Raw genomic sequence first — 15590 nt, 5'->3', positions numbered from 1 at the left:
TTGGTAAATACTAAGGAATTGTGATCTGGATCCTGTGGTAAGAATATGTTTAATTTTGTAAGAAACTGCCAAACTGTCTTCCAACAGCAATGAATGAGAGTTACTGTTTTGTTCCATATCTTCCCAAGCGTCAGTTCAGTTCAGTCACTCAGTCATGTCCGACTGTCACCCATGGACTGCAGCACGCCAGGCCTACTTGTCCATCACCAACTCCTGGAGTTCACTCAAACTCATGTCCATTGAGTCAGTGATGCCATCCAACCATTTCATCCTCTGTCGTCCCTGCTCCTCCCACCTTCAGTCTTTCCCAGCATCAGGGTCTATTGAAATGAGTCAGTTCTTTGCATCAGGTGGCCAAAGTATTGGAGTTTCAGCTTTAGCATCAGTTCTTCCAATGAATATTCTGGACTGATTTCCTTTAGGATGGACTGGTTGGATCTCCTTGCAGTCCAAGGGCTCTCAAGAGTCTTCTCCAGCACCACAGTTCAAAAGCTTCAATTCTTGCTTGCTCAGATTTCTTTATAGTCCAAGTTTCACATTCATATATGACCACTGGAAAAACCGTAGCTTTGACTAGACAGACCTTTGTTGACAAAGTAATGTCTCTGGTTTTTAATATGCTGTCTAGGTTGGTCATAGCTTTCCTCCAAGGAGTAAGCATCTTTTAATTTCATGGCTGCAGTCACCATCTGCAGTGATTTTTGAAGCTCAAAAAAATAAAGTCTGTCATAACTATAAGTATTTTAGTTATGATAAAATATATATAACATTCAGTTTACCAACTTAATCATTTAAGTGTGCAGTTCAGTGGTGTTAAGTGTACGTTCATATTTGTGAGTTAATTATAGTTAGTGTCCAACGCTCTTTCATCTTGTAAAACTAAAAAATCTGTATCTTTCTTTCATTGATTCTGGTTTAATTTCATTGTGGTTTGAGAGCAGGCATTGGTTTCTGTTTTTAAAACTTTGTTATGGTGTGTTTTTGTGCCTGAGAATGTGATATATTTTGGTGAATATTTCCTTTTGAAGCTTTACCCCGTTTGCTGGGTCTACTCGCTTCAGGTCACCTTAAGTTCAAGGGAGCACACTGGGCATGGAGAATTGCAGATATGAAAAAGGCCCAGGTGCTATTGGCCACAGGAGGGGTGGTGTAGGAAGGTGGAGGGGAAGTCAGCTCTAATGACACAGAAGTTTTGAAAAGCAGCTGGCAAAAACAGCCCATTAAGTATTCACTGGGTTCTGTAAGAACCAGTCCTCAATTTCATATTAGCCAGAGCTCTCACTGACATTTTGCCTGGGACTGGGTAGAAAAGTAGACCTGAAGTTTCACTTTCTTCCTTCAGGCTACCTAAATTGCCCGTAGGACCATGCTCAGACCTTCAAAAGCCCAGAACAGGAGCCTTGCAGAGCCACATTCCAGAGCTGCAATACAGAATCAGCTAAGATGGCATGATAGCCTTGGGGCAAAGCACTCTCTGGGATTCAGTATACTCTGTCCAAGAGGCCTAGAAATACCTCCCTCTCATAGAGGTTATGTGAGGGACAGGTCTAACCTAGACTCTCTAGTGACTGTTCTGCTGGTAACAGATTTTAATGTGGTCCACAGGGGCTTCCCTGATGGGTCAGAGAATAAAGAATCTGCCTGCAATGCAGGAGACCCAAGTTCATATCCCTGGGTTGGGAAAATACCCTGGAGAAGGGAATGGCTACCCACTCTAGTATTCTTGCCTGGAGAATTCCATGGACAGAGGAGCCTGGCAGGCTACAGTCCATGGGGTTGCAAAGAGTTAGACATGACTGAGCAACTAACACTTTCACTTTCTGCAACTGAAACCACCATGAGAACCATGAGACAGATTGTTTCTTCTCTGGTCCTTTCATTATTTTGACCCCAATCTAACTTCCTATCTAGAAAGGGAACTCCTTGAAGTCACAACTCAACACGACTCATGTCCCTGGTCAGTTAGGCTCTGAACAGCTATTTCAATAAACAAACCTGATTCAAGACACACCCTTCTGGTCTAGGCTCCCAGTCCTCTAAATAGCCAAATGTCACAGAGATAGAAAAAAAAGAAAGGCTAGCCACCACCTATCCCAACATATCCCCCTCTCCACCCCCATCCCCATGGTCTGATGTATCCATTCCAGTGACAATAGCTGATTAACAGCTGGATCAGTGACCAGCCTGCTAAAGCCTAGTGACCCCTCCCTGGAAAGTCCCTCACCACTGTCTTCTCTTTGCAGGGTGGCCACCAGCACCTAAGGAGCTTGGGTAGGGAAGGGAGACAGAATAGCTGCTGGGAGCCAGAGAGAGGGAAAGAAAGAGGGGCAAGCAACACTGTTAGGGTCCTAAGAGTAGCTGGCCAGCACGTCAGCTTTGTGACTGGTTGCCACAGTAAAAACACTCTCACATTCACCTACAGTGGGAAACTAAGAACTAGCACTCTGGGGGTGGAGAGAGCCTGGCAGCTACACTCTATCCTCTGACCACATTAGCAGAATCTTCCCGGAGCCCTGATCTTGTTTTGCAAATAGTAATTTTGTGCCTTGTGACATGCTTGCCTGACACTTGACTCATCAATGTGATCTAAGCTTCCCTCAGAAGCACTCTGCAGAACTGAATATTAAACTTGTAGCATGATAATGTTTGTTTACCCCCAAAATAAGAGAAAAAAATACCATCACCTGATCTCTTCTCTGCAGAAATCTGTATTGCAATTTGCTCAGGTTAGGTTTTTGTGTTTTGATTCTGTGTGACATATTTTAACATGGCATTGTTCCAGCTCAGCCCTGCAACTGATAGCACCACAATAAACAGTGCTACCCCTCAAATACACAATGATATACACACACACACTCCGAGTCCTCTGCCCTGGGGTCTAAAGGGAATAGGGACCCTACCATCTATCTGAGTCCTTCACTTTCCAAAGCACAGATGTTTTTATCTCAGCCCTGAAATTACTGACAATGTTGTCATTATGGTTTGGGTATTGAGGAGATGGGGTGGCAGTAAGTGGAGTTGTTAGTGAAATTCTATTCCCCTCTGTGGAATTACTGAAAGGAACCTCACTAGAACACTTGGTTAAATGATAATTATTAAGCTGCCAGAAGGGTTCAAAACCCCAGTCCTTGCTTTTGGGAAGCTCCTAGGCTAACAGATAGAGAATCTTCTATATAACAGTCTGAAGGCACAATATGATGCAGACCTTAGAGAAGAGCCCTCCTTACTGGTTAAGCTGAGTGCTGAAATATCACTCTTCATAACTTATGATCATATCCCAGGATAAACTTGAAAGGCAAAAAGATAATCTCTGGGCTCAGAAAAGAGAATGCCTTGAAAAGGAGGCATTCAATCTGGGCCTTTTTAGACAGGAGTGAGTGAAACTGTCAATTATTTAGAGGAAAGGATGGGCAAGACTAGTAAGTGTGGCTGGGCATCAAGGACAACCAAAGGCCAAGTCAAAAACCTTATAGGCTTACCCATCCTTGTGAATTGAAGGCTTAACTGTCCTATGGGTTTTCGAGCTAGAATTCCTGCAAACAGAAGAATTAGGCAAACTGAATCTCAAACAGGGCTGCTTTATAGAACTGTGATGCCTTGGCTAGAGGGTAGTCCCTTTGGGCTTTCTCTTACCCTTGCTTCTTTGCTCTGTTGGAGCAGAGGCCAGCCCATAGCTCTCTACATTGTCCCTTTCTCTGTAATAGGGATCAGCAGCATGCTGTGGAAGGAGCCATGGTCCACAGAGTTGGGTTCCAGATCATGCCAAAGCATCCATCTAAGCCTTGGGCACTTGTGAAATGGAGATCAAAATAGCTTCTCTATCTGTGGTCCACTGCAGTGATGTGAGGTTAGATGGGACAATGAATGCCAAAAGCATTTTGTAAGCTGTAAAGTGCAAAGCAAATGAGAAAGACTGGCATTCCTGTTATATAAGTGAGATCTCAGTTTCCTAGGAAGTAGCTGTTGTTGTTTAGTCACTAAGTCGAGACCATGTGTAAAAGGCCACTCATTTGAGAAAGCCATTCAACTACAGGAAGTCCAAGGAACCAGCTGCCTTGGCCCATGCTGAGGAAGAGCCAAGTGTTAAGGGATTTTAAAGATGTTTGTGGATTTATACAAAGTCTTCTGTTAAGGGCAATTTAAAAAGCCTTCTGTATATGTGGTGGGAGTGGGTGAACTAGGCAGGGTTGTATCCCTGGGAATCAAATTCTCTTCCCCCAGGTTCAGGTCCTCCTCCTAACTAGGCCCAGGGCCATCTTTGCTGGTAAAGGTCAGAGGTGAAATTATGCTGTCTCCTACCTCCCTGCTTTGTCCCTTCCAGAGCCAGGTACCCCACCCATAGTGTCTCTGCCCTCTGTCTCCCACAAGGTAATAGGACAGAAGCTGGCAGGAATCACCTGTAGCTAGTGCCCCTTAAGCCCAGCCCCATCTAGCCATCTGACTCAGGCCTCTTTTTCATACTCCTTACTACCTCACCAGGTCCCAATGCTGTCCTTTCCCAGTGGGCTATGCTACCCTTGCTCGGGACCACAATTCAGGAGAGTGAGGTGGGGCAGAAGGCAAAGGGGACTGCAAAGGGGACTGCAAAGGGACAGATTCTGCAGCTCCCTCAGGCTGAGGCTGGCTCCCTTCCTAGTTTCGGCCAAGAAAGTAGTCCTGCTAAGTGCAGAGCCTCTCCAGCCTAAGGTTTCTCAAACTGCATGCCTATCTAAGTTTCAGTTGGACTGGTGGGTGAGGGAATACTCTAAGGCTACTCTGTGATCCCTGGCAGGGGCCACTTGCTGAAGCTATTGCTAGCATGGCAGGAATTAGACTGTGTCCATCCCTGCTCCAGAGAGGCCAGCCTCAGGCCATTCTTAGACCAGTGGAAGGCTAGGTCAGAGCTACTTCCTCCTCCTCCCCTCTCAAAATACAGCAAGAGACCAGTCACAAATTTGCCCCAGGAATCCATCTCAGTAATGGGGAAACAGCTGCAGTGAGTCTCGCACATTTTGCTCCCAGCCCTATTTCCTGGGGCCAGCTCAGCCAAGTTTAGAGAAGGCTGAGTTCAGGGAAGAAGTATGTAGATTTATGCAGTAGCTCCAGAGGCATGGCCTCAACCAGTTGTAGTTTCCCAGACCTCCTCCAAGAAGTTTTCCTGGGAGCAAGCCCATTCTGGGTGCATCCTGCACTTGTATATGCAGTGGAAGGTGGTCTAAGGAAGGAGTAATAAGGAAAGTCCAGCCAACCTCCCCCCACTTCCTGAGAGTCAGCCAATTCTGCACTGTAATCAGCTCTCCCTACCTGGGGGAAATCCAGCAAGTTCTTTCGGTTTCAACAGGAAAATGAGGCTATTAAAAATGCCTACCTTTTAAAGCTATTTTAAGGAATTAAAATCTGATATATATAAAGTAACAAATAAAATCCATTATATAACAGAGGCTCAAAAACATAGCAGCTAGTTTTACATATATTTTATTCAAACTGCTGCTGCTAAGTCACTTCAGTTGTGTCCAACTCTGTGCGACCCCATAGACGGCAGCCCACCAGGCTCCCCCATCCCTGGGATTCCCAGGCAAGAACACTGGAGTGGGTTGACATTTCCTTCTCCAATGGATGAAAGTGAAAAGTGAAAGTGAAGTCGCTCAGTTGTATCTGACTCTTAGCGACCCCGTGGACTGCAGCCTACCAGGCCTCTCTGTCCATGGGATTTTCCAGGCAAGATTACTGGAGTGGGGTACCACTGCCTTCTCCATTTTATTCAAACTATAGTTGGACAATTTTTAGCAGCAAAACTACCTCAGTCAGGGTTGACGAAAGTGCTTCCCAGGCTCTAAGGGTATGTCACCAAACCTTCTTGGACCTCAGTTTTCACAAATGGTAAATTAAGGAGCCTTCATTTCTTCTCACAGGAGGCTTCAGTTGTTCTTTTAGTCAATTTTTGATTTCGGAGGCCCAAAATATTTCCTCAAATCAGCGACTGGTTAACAGCTCTGGTTTATCTGTGAATCTCCACTAGCCAGGTTCTCTAGCCCAAGCCAGAAAGGTCAACAATCCAAACTTAGCTAAAGTACCAATGCAAAGGAAATTCAAATCAAAAAATGTCCTTCATCCACTCCTGGTACTTGTTGTTTAATCACTAAGTCATGTTCTACTCTTTTGTGATCCCCATAGACTGTAGCTTGCCTGGCTCCTCTGCCCATGGGATTCCCCAGGCATAAATACTGCAGTATGTTGTCATTTCCTTCTTTAGGAGAGCGTCCCAACCCACGGATAGAACCCACATCTCCTGCATTGGCAGGCAGATTCTTTACCACTGAGCCACAAGGGAAGCACTCATGGTACTTACCAGCTTACAAAATATTTCCCACTTCCTCACTCACCCCCATTTCTCCTTCCCAGTGATCCATTAATCAGGCCTGGTTGCTGTTGCTGTTTAGTCACTAAGTCATGTCTCTTTTGCAACATTATAGACTGTACCCCACCAGGCTCCTCTGTCCATGGGATTTTCCTGGCATGAATACTGGAGTGGAGAATACTTTCTTCTCAAATGCACATGGAACATTCCCAGGATAGACCACATCCTGGTTCACAAATCAAGAATCAGTAAATTTAAGAAAACTGAAATCATATCAAGCATCTTTTCTGACCACAACGTTGAGACTAGGTATCAATTACAGGAGAAAAAAAAAACACTGTATAAAACACAAACACATGGATATTGAACAATACACTTCTAAACAACAAATAGGTTATTGAAAAAGTGAAAAGTGAAATCAAAAACTTCCTAGAAAAACATGACAGTGAAATAATGATGACCCAAAACCTATGGGATGCAGCAAAAGCAGTTCTAAGAGGGAAGTTTCTACACAATCCTACCTCAAAAAACAAACAAACAAAAACATCTAATAGACAACCTAACTTTACACCTAAAACAACTGGAAAAAGAAGAACAAAAGAAAAAAACCCAAAGTTAGCAGAAGGAAAGACATCAAACATCAGAGAATAAGTAAATGAAAAGGAAATGAAGAGACAAGATTAATAAAACTAAAAGCAGATTCTTTGAGAAGATAAATAAAATTGACAAACCTTTAGCCAGACTCATAAAGAAAAAAAGGGAGAAGAATCAAATCAACAAAATTAGAAATGAAAAAGGAGAGGTTACAACAGACAATGCAGAAATACAAAGCATTATAGGAGACTATTATGAACAACAATATGGCAATAAAATAGATAACCTGGAAGAAATGGACAGATTCTTAGAAAAGTTCAATCTTCCAAGACTGAACCAGGAAGAAATAGAAATAATGAACAACTCAATTACAAGCACTGAAATTGAAGCTGTGATCAAAAATCTCCCAAAAAACAAAAGCCCAGGACCAGATGGCTTCACAGGAGAATTCTATCAAACATTTAGAGAAGAGCTAATGCCTATCCTTCTAAAACGCTTTCAAAACATTGCAGAGGAAGGGAAACTTCTGATCATTCTATGAGGCCACCATCACCCTGATACCAAAACCTGACAAAGACAACACAGAAAAAGAAAACTACAGGCCAATATCACTGATGAATATAGATGCAAAAATTCTCAACAAAATTTTAGCAAACAGAATTCAGCAACACATCTAAAAGCTCACATATCATGAACAAGTGGGCTTTATCCCACAGATGCAAGGATTCTTCAATATTTGCAAATCCATCAATGTGATATACCATATTAACAAACTGAAGGATAAAAACCACATAGTTATCTCAATAGATGCAGAGAAAGCCTTTGACAAAATTCAGCACCCATTTATGATAAAAACTCTCCAGAAAGCAGGCATAGAAGGAATATACCTCAACATAATAAAAGCCATATGTGATAAACCCACAGCAAACATTATCCTCAAAGGCAAAAAACTGAAAGCATTTCCCCTAAAGTCAGGAACAAGACAAAGGTGCACACTCTCACCACTACTATTCACCATAGGTTTGGAAGTTTTAGCCACGACAATCAGAGAAGAAAAAGGAAAAAAAAAAAGGAATCCAGATCAGAAAAGAAGAAGTAAAACGAAGTAAAACTCTCACTGCTTGCAGATGACATGATCCTCTACATAGAATACCCTAAAAACACTACCAGAAAATTGCTAATCAATGAATATAGCAAAGATGCAGGATATAAAATTAACACACAGAAATCCCTTGCATTCCCATTCACTAACAATGAGAAAACAGAAAGAGAAATTAAAGAAAAAAATCTCATTCACCATTGTGATGAAAAGAATAAAATACTTAAGAAAAAATTTACCTAAAGCAACAAAGAAGACCTATATTTGGAAAACTATAAAACACTGATGAAAGAAATCAAAGATGACACAAATAGAAATATACCATGTTCATGGATCAGAAGAATCAATATAGTGAAAGTGAGTATACTACCCAAAGCAATCTATAGATTCAATATAATCCCTATCAAGCCACCAATGGTATTTTTCACAGAACTAGAACAAACAATTTGACAATTTGTATGGACATACAAAAAACCTCAGATAGCCAAAGCCATCTTGGGAAAGAAGAATGGAACTGGAGGAATCAACCTGCCTGACTTCAGACTATACTGCAAAGGTACAGTCATCAAGACTGTATAGTACTGACACAAAGACAGAAATATAGATCAATGGAACCAAATAGAAAGTCCAGAGATAAATCCATGCACCTATGGACACCTTATCTTTAACAAAGGAGGCAGGAATATACAATGGAGAAAAGACAATTTCTTTAACAAGTGGTGCTGGGAAAATTGCTTAATTACTTGTAAAAAAATGAAACTAGAACACTTTCTAACACCATACACAAAAATAAACTCAAAATGGATTAAAGATCTAAACATAAGACCAGAAACTATAAAATCCCTAAAGGAGAACATAGGCAAAACACTCTCCGACATAAACCCCAGCAGGATCCTCTATGATCCACCTCCCAGAATTTTGGAAATAAAAGCAAAAATAAACAAATGGGACCCAATTAAACTTAAAAACTTTTGCACAATAAAGGAAACTATAAGCAAGGTGAAAAGACAGGCTTCACAGTGGGAGGAAATAACAACAAACGAAACAACTGACAAAGAATTAATCTCAAAAAAATACAAACAGCACATGCAGCTCAATACCAGAAAAATAAAGGACCCAATCAAAAAATGCGCCAATGACCTAAACAGACATTTCTGCAAAGAAGACATAGAGATGGCTAACAAACACATGAAAAAATGCTCAACATCACTCATTATCAGAGAAATACAAAGCAAAACCACAATGTGGTACCATCTCACGCCTGTTAGAATGCGTGCTGTCAAAAAGTCTACAAACAATAAATGCTAGAGAAGGGGTGTAGAGAAAAGGGAACCCTCTTACACTGTTGGTGGGTATGCAAACTAGTACAGCCACATGGAGAACAGTGTGGAGATTCCTTAAAAAACTGAAAATACAACTTCCATATGACCAAGCAATTCCACTGCTGGGCATACACACTGAGGAAACCAGAATTGAAGGAGACATGTACACCCCAATGTTCATTGCAGCACTATTTACAACAGCTAGGACATGGAAGCAACCTAGATGTCCATCGGCAGACAAATGGATAAGACAGTTGTGGTACCTATACAAAATGGAATTATTACTCAGCTATTAAAAAGAATGCATTTGAATCAGTTCTAATGAGGTGGATGAAACTGTAGCCTATTAAAGAGTGAAGTAAGTCAGGAAGAAAAACACCAATACAGTATATTAATGCATATATATGGAATATAGAAAGATGGTAATGATGACCCTATATGTGAGACAGCGAAAGAGACAGATATAAAGAAAAGACTTTTGGACTCTGTGGGAGAAGGCAAGGGTGGGATGATTTGAGAGACTAACATTGAAACATGTATATTACCATATGTGAAATAGATTATCAGTCCAAGTTTGATGCATGAAACAGGGCACTCAAAGCCAGTGCACTGGAAGAACCCAGAGGGATGGGATGGGGAGGAAGTGGGAGGGGAGTTCTGGATGAGGACACATGTACATCCATGGCTGATTCATGTCAATGTATGGCAAAAACCACCACAATATTGTAAAGTAATTAGCCTCCAATTAAAATAAATACATTTAAAAAATAAAAGAAAAAAATTGAAAGATAAAAACCATATGATAATCTCAATAGATACAAAGAAAGCCTTTGACAAAATTCAACACCCATTTATGATATAAACTCTTCAAAAAATGGGCATAGAAGGAATCTACCTCAACATAATAAAGGCCATATAAACCCACTTCAAATATTACTCTCAATGGTGAAAAACTGAGAGCATTCCCTCTATGATGAGGAATAAGACAACAGTGCCCACTCCTATCACTATTATTCAACACAGTTTTGGAAGTCCTAGCTATGGCAATCAGAGAAGAAAACGAAATAAAAGAAATCCAGGTTTGAAAAGAAGTAAAACTCTCACTGTTTGCAGACATTATACTATATATAGAAAATCCTAAAGATACTATCAGAAACTTACTAGAACCAAGCAGTGAATTTAGTAAAGTCACAGGATACAAAATCAATACACAGAAATCCCTTGCATTCCTATATAATAACAATGAAAAATAAGAAAGAGAAATTAAGGAAATGATCCTAGGAATAAATTTACCTAAAGAAACAAAAGACCTGTATATAGAAAAGTATAAAACACTGATGAAAGAAATCAAAGATGACACAATTAGATGGAGAAATATACCATGTTCTTGGATTGGAAGAATCAATATGGTCAAAATGAGTATATTACCCAAAGCAATCTATAGATTCAACACAATCTCTATCAAACTACCAATGGTATTTTTCACAGAACTAGAACAAATAATTTCACAATTTGCATGGAAACACAAAAGACTCTGAATAGCCAAAGCCATCTTGAGAAAGAATGGAACTGGAGGAATCAACCTTCCTGACTTCAGACTATATACTACAAAGCTATAGTCATCAATACAGTATGGTATGTGTGTTCAGTCGCTCAACCATGTCCAAATCTTTGTGACCCCATGGGCTGTAGGCTTCTCTGTCCATGGGATTTCCAGGCAACAATACTAGAAGATGGGTTGCCATCTTCTCAACCCCAAGACAGTATGGTACTGGCACAAAAACAGAAATATAAACCAATGGAACAAGATCTAAAGCCCAGAGATAAACCCACACACCTGTGAGCAACTTATCTTTGACAAAGGAGGCAAGAATATACAATGGGGCAAAGACAGTCTCTTCAGTAAGTGCTGCTGGGAAAACTTGACAGCTATCTATAAAAGAATGAAATTATAACACTTCCTAACACCTTGCTGCTGCTGCTGCTGCTGCTAAGTTGCCTCAGTCATGTCCAACTCTGTACAACCCCATAGATGGCAGCCCACCACAGTCCCCCATCCCTGGGATTCTCCAGGAAAGAACACTGGAGTGGGTTACCATTTCCTTCTCCAATGCATGAAAGTGAAAAGTGAAAGTGAAGTCACACAGTCGTGTTCAACTCTCAGCAACTCCATGGACTGCAGCCTATCAGGCCTCTCCATCCATGGGATTTTCCAGGCAAGAGTACTGGAGTGGGTTGCCATTGCCTACTCTGTCCTAACACCATACACAAAGATAAATTAAAAATGGATTAAAGACCTAAATGTAAGACCAGAAACTATAAAACTCTTAGAGGAAAACATAGGCAAAATATTCTCTGATGTAAATTACAACAAGATCCTCTATGACCCACCTCCCACTGCTGCTGCTGCTTTGTCACTTCAGTCTTGTCTGACTCTGTGTGACCCTAATGGATTGCAGCCTGCTGTGCTCCTCTGTCCATGGGATTCTCTAGGCAAGAATACTAGAGTGGGTTGCCACGCACTCCTCCAGGGGATCTTTCCAACTCCCAGCTCATCGAACCTGGGTCTCCTGTATTGCAGGCAGATTCTTTACCACTGAGCCACCAGGGAAGTCCCATGACCCACCTCCTAGAGTAATGAAAATAAAAACAAAAATAAACAAGTGGGACCTAGTTAAACTTAAAAGGTTTTTGCACAGCAAAGGAAACTATAAACAAGGTGAAAAGACAACCCTCAGAATGGGAGCAAATATCAGCAAATGAAACACCTGACAAAGAATTAATTTCCAAAATATACAAGCAGTTTATGCAGCTCAATACCAGAAAAAAACGAGCAATCCAATCAAAAAGTGGGCAGAAGACCTAAACAGACATTTATCCAAAGAAGACATAAAGATGGCTAATAAAACACACGAAGATGGTCAAGATTGCTCATAATTAGAGAAATGCAAATCAAAACTACAATGAAACATCACCTCATACCTCTCAGAATGGCCATCATCAAAAAATCTACAAACAATAAATTCTGGAGAGAGTGTGGAGAAAAGGCAACCCTTTTGCACTGTTGATGGAAATGTAAATTGATACAGCCACTATGGAAGACAGTATGGAGATTCCTTAAAAAACTAGGAATAAAATTACCATATGACCCAACAATCCCAGTTCTGGGCATATACCCTGAGAGAACCATAATTAAAAAAGACACATGTACCCCAGTGTTCACTGCAGCACTATTTATAGTAGCTAGGACATGGAAGCAACCTAGATGTCCAACAGATGTATGGATATAAAAGATGTGGTACATATATATACAATCGAATATTACTCAGCCATAAAAAGGAACACATTTGAGTCAGTGCTAAGGAGGTGGATGAACCTAGAACCTATTATACAGAGTGAATTAAACCAGAAAGAGAAAAACAAATATATATTAACACACATATATGAAATCTAGAAAGATAGTTCTGATGAACCTATTTGCACAACAGCAATGGAGATGCAGACATAGAGAACAGACTTATGGACACAGCGTGGTAGGAAGGAGAGGGTGGGATGAATGGATCAAGTGGCATGGAAACACACACTAACATATGTAAAATAGACATCCAGCTGGAATCTGCTGTATGACTCAGGGAACTCTAACTGGGGCTCTGTGACAACCTAGAGGGGTGGGATGAGGTGTGAGGGAGGCACAAGAGTGAAGGGACATAGCATACCTATGGCTGATCCATGTTGATATAGGGCAAAAACCAATACAATATTATAATTATCCTTCAATTATAAATTAATACATTAAAAAAGAATACTGGAGAGGGTTGCCATTGCCTTAGGAGATGTTAAGTCCTTGTCATGGAGAAGGAAATTGTTTAGGCTTGGGAGAAGACTTGCCTAAGGTCACACAGTGGGATGATGACAGAGCCACACTAATTTCCAGGCCTCTCAGTCCCAATTCTATGCCATTCTGCTGCACTGTGCTGGCCCCTAATCAAGGAAGATGACTTAGAGTGAGGACTGTGCAGGTTGCCCTCACACCTGCAAGAGCCATCCTCTTCCTCTCCAATCACACTCTTGTACCAATCCAGCTGAGCCTTCTCTTCAGCATTTCCAGTCCTCACTGACTACCACTATTTTGGACCCACCTAGAACATTCCAGAAAGCTTTCTGTGGCTATTATTCTTATCCAGAAACCCCACTATCACCACTCCCAAACCATGGAACATGTTCCTCTACTCTTCTCCTTGGGATATAAGTTTGAGGGGCCAAAACAAAGGTCCAAACAGAAACCTACCATTGGGGACAAACATAAAGGTAAAGACAAAATGAAAATAATTTGAGCTATTGTTTAAGGAGAATGACCTACAAGATTTGGAATTTGAATTAACATTTCTAAAGCCCACAGACAAAGTCTACTCTCAAAACCATTTTTTTCAGGACCTGAAGGAAGGGCTGTCTAGCTTGGTACTCTTTGGCAGAGCTGTAAATACTGCTGGTAGAGCCCCAATCAAGCTATCCCTGCAACCACTCCTCCCCTAATTTGCAGCCTTCCTGAGAGGCACCTCTTCTTAAGGCGGGCATCTCACCAACTCTAGATGCAGCATAGACCCCAAAATGAGCCCTCTAGCCCCTGTTCCCATTTCCTCAACGCCAGCCCCTCAAATGAATGATCATATTCAGCCATGAGTAATTCATTCTGGCCAGCCTCAGCCTGTCTGTTCTTTTCTCTTGAATGCAGCCTCCTTCATCTTATACGGCAGTCACCACATCTAGCACAGAGCAGCAGCTCAAACAATGTTGGTTCAACTGAATTCTAATTCAGCTAGAGCTTATCAGCCCAAAACTAAAATGCCAGCTTCACTCTTTTCAGGCTGGAGATTTGAGAAAGAGACCTAACCTTTTTGAAGAGAATGCTACCTACCATATGGAGTCACAGTAAGGATTAGAGATAACAAATATAAAAGATAGATTACTTGCTAGGTACCAAGCAGATGTTCAATAAAGGGCCCTTGTGATAGGGCCTCTTGTAGCTACCTTCTCCACTCTAGTTCCTCAGATTTCCCCTTACTGTGATGAGGATGACAAAAGTCTCTTAGCGTTCCCTCTGGTCCCTCCTGCTGCAGCACTGAAATCCCACCCCCTTGCCTCCCCACTTCCATCTCATACATCCTGCACACCCTTGCCAGATTCATTTTCTTACAACTCTGATTTCAGTGCATCACACCTTGACTTAACAAATTATTCAGCACTGCCTACAAGATTAAGGCCAACTCCCTTTGCCTGACCTTCAAGACTTGCTCTCTTCATGTCGCTTGCAGCTTTCCTAGGCTCACTTCTCTGCCCCTTAGCCTCAGCCCCAAATATACAGGGCTTATCCAGTCTAGGAGGTATGGTCACTCAGACTCTGCCTCTACATGGAAATGGGCTTACCTGGTGAAACTTCATGATGCAGCATCTTTCTCCTCAGGCTACTGAGGCTGCCTCTCCAGCTTGCCTGGAATGGTGGAGGCTCTGGGAACCACCTACTTGCCACTCTCCTCTAAGGCTCCCAAACCGCCTTAGAAAGGAATGTATTCAAAGGTGTCATGCCTGCATCATAAGGCTTCCATTATTTCAGTACTAACTCAGCAAGCGTGAGATCAAAGGCAACATACCTTCTTCTTCCTCTGTTCAGATGAAGAACAGGAGAGGAGCTAACTCCAGGGAAAGAGACGTGATAAGGCAGCCAGGAAAGCCTGCAGAGGAGCAGCTGGATCAAGTGAACAGTGGAGACTCCTGACTTTCCTAGGTATCCTCTATATGTACCATATCCTCTATATGCACCATACCCTAAGTGAGAGACCTCAGTAAAGAAACTGAGGTTTGGGAGGGGATCAGATCAGTGTGCTTAGAGGAAGAAGCATTAAACTGAGGGCCAGGAACTTTGTGTTCTTATGAAACCTTTGGCAAACAAATCACTTCCCTGTTCTGGGCCTCAGTTTTCCCATTTAGAAATGGGAGACTGGACTGGGAATCTGCTTCCTCCAGGCTGCATGAAGCTGGGGAAAGGACAGTATTGTGTTTAGTTTTCCAGTGGCTGCTGAATCAGGAGTCATGTTGAGGAAATGTCATTTTGGGGGTTCTAGGCTTCATTGGGAGGCCTGGATGCCTATCTAGGTGGGCCCACTGCAGAACAGAGGTGAACTGCAGCCCTGCCTCAATCCATATGCCTCTCGCTTCTACCCTCCCCCCGCAAGCCCACCCA

Source organism: Capra hircus (assembly GCF_001704415.2).
Source record: "Capra hircus breed San Clemente chromosome X unlocalized genomic scaffold, ASM170441v1, whole genome shotgun sequence".
In the NCBI taxonomy this organism is placed as follows: Eukaryota; Metazoa; Chordata; class Mammalia; order Artiodactyla; family Bovidae; genus Capra; species Capra hircus.
The sequence above is the reverse complement of the archived record's forward strand: the minus strand, read 5'-3'. Positions refer to the sequence as shown.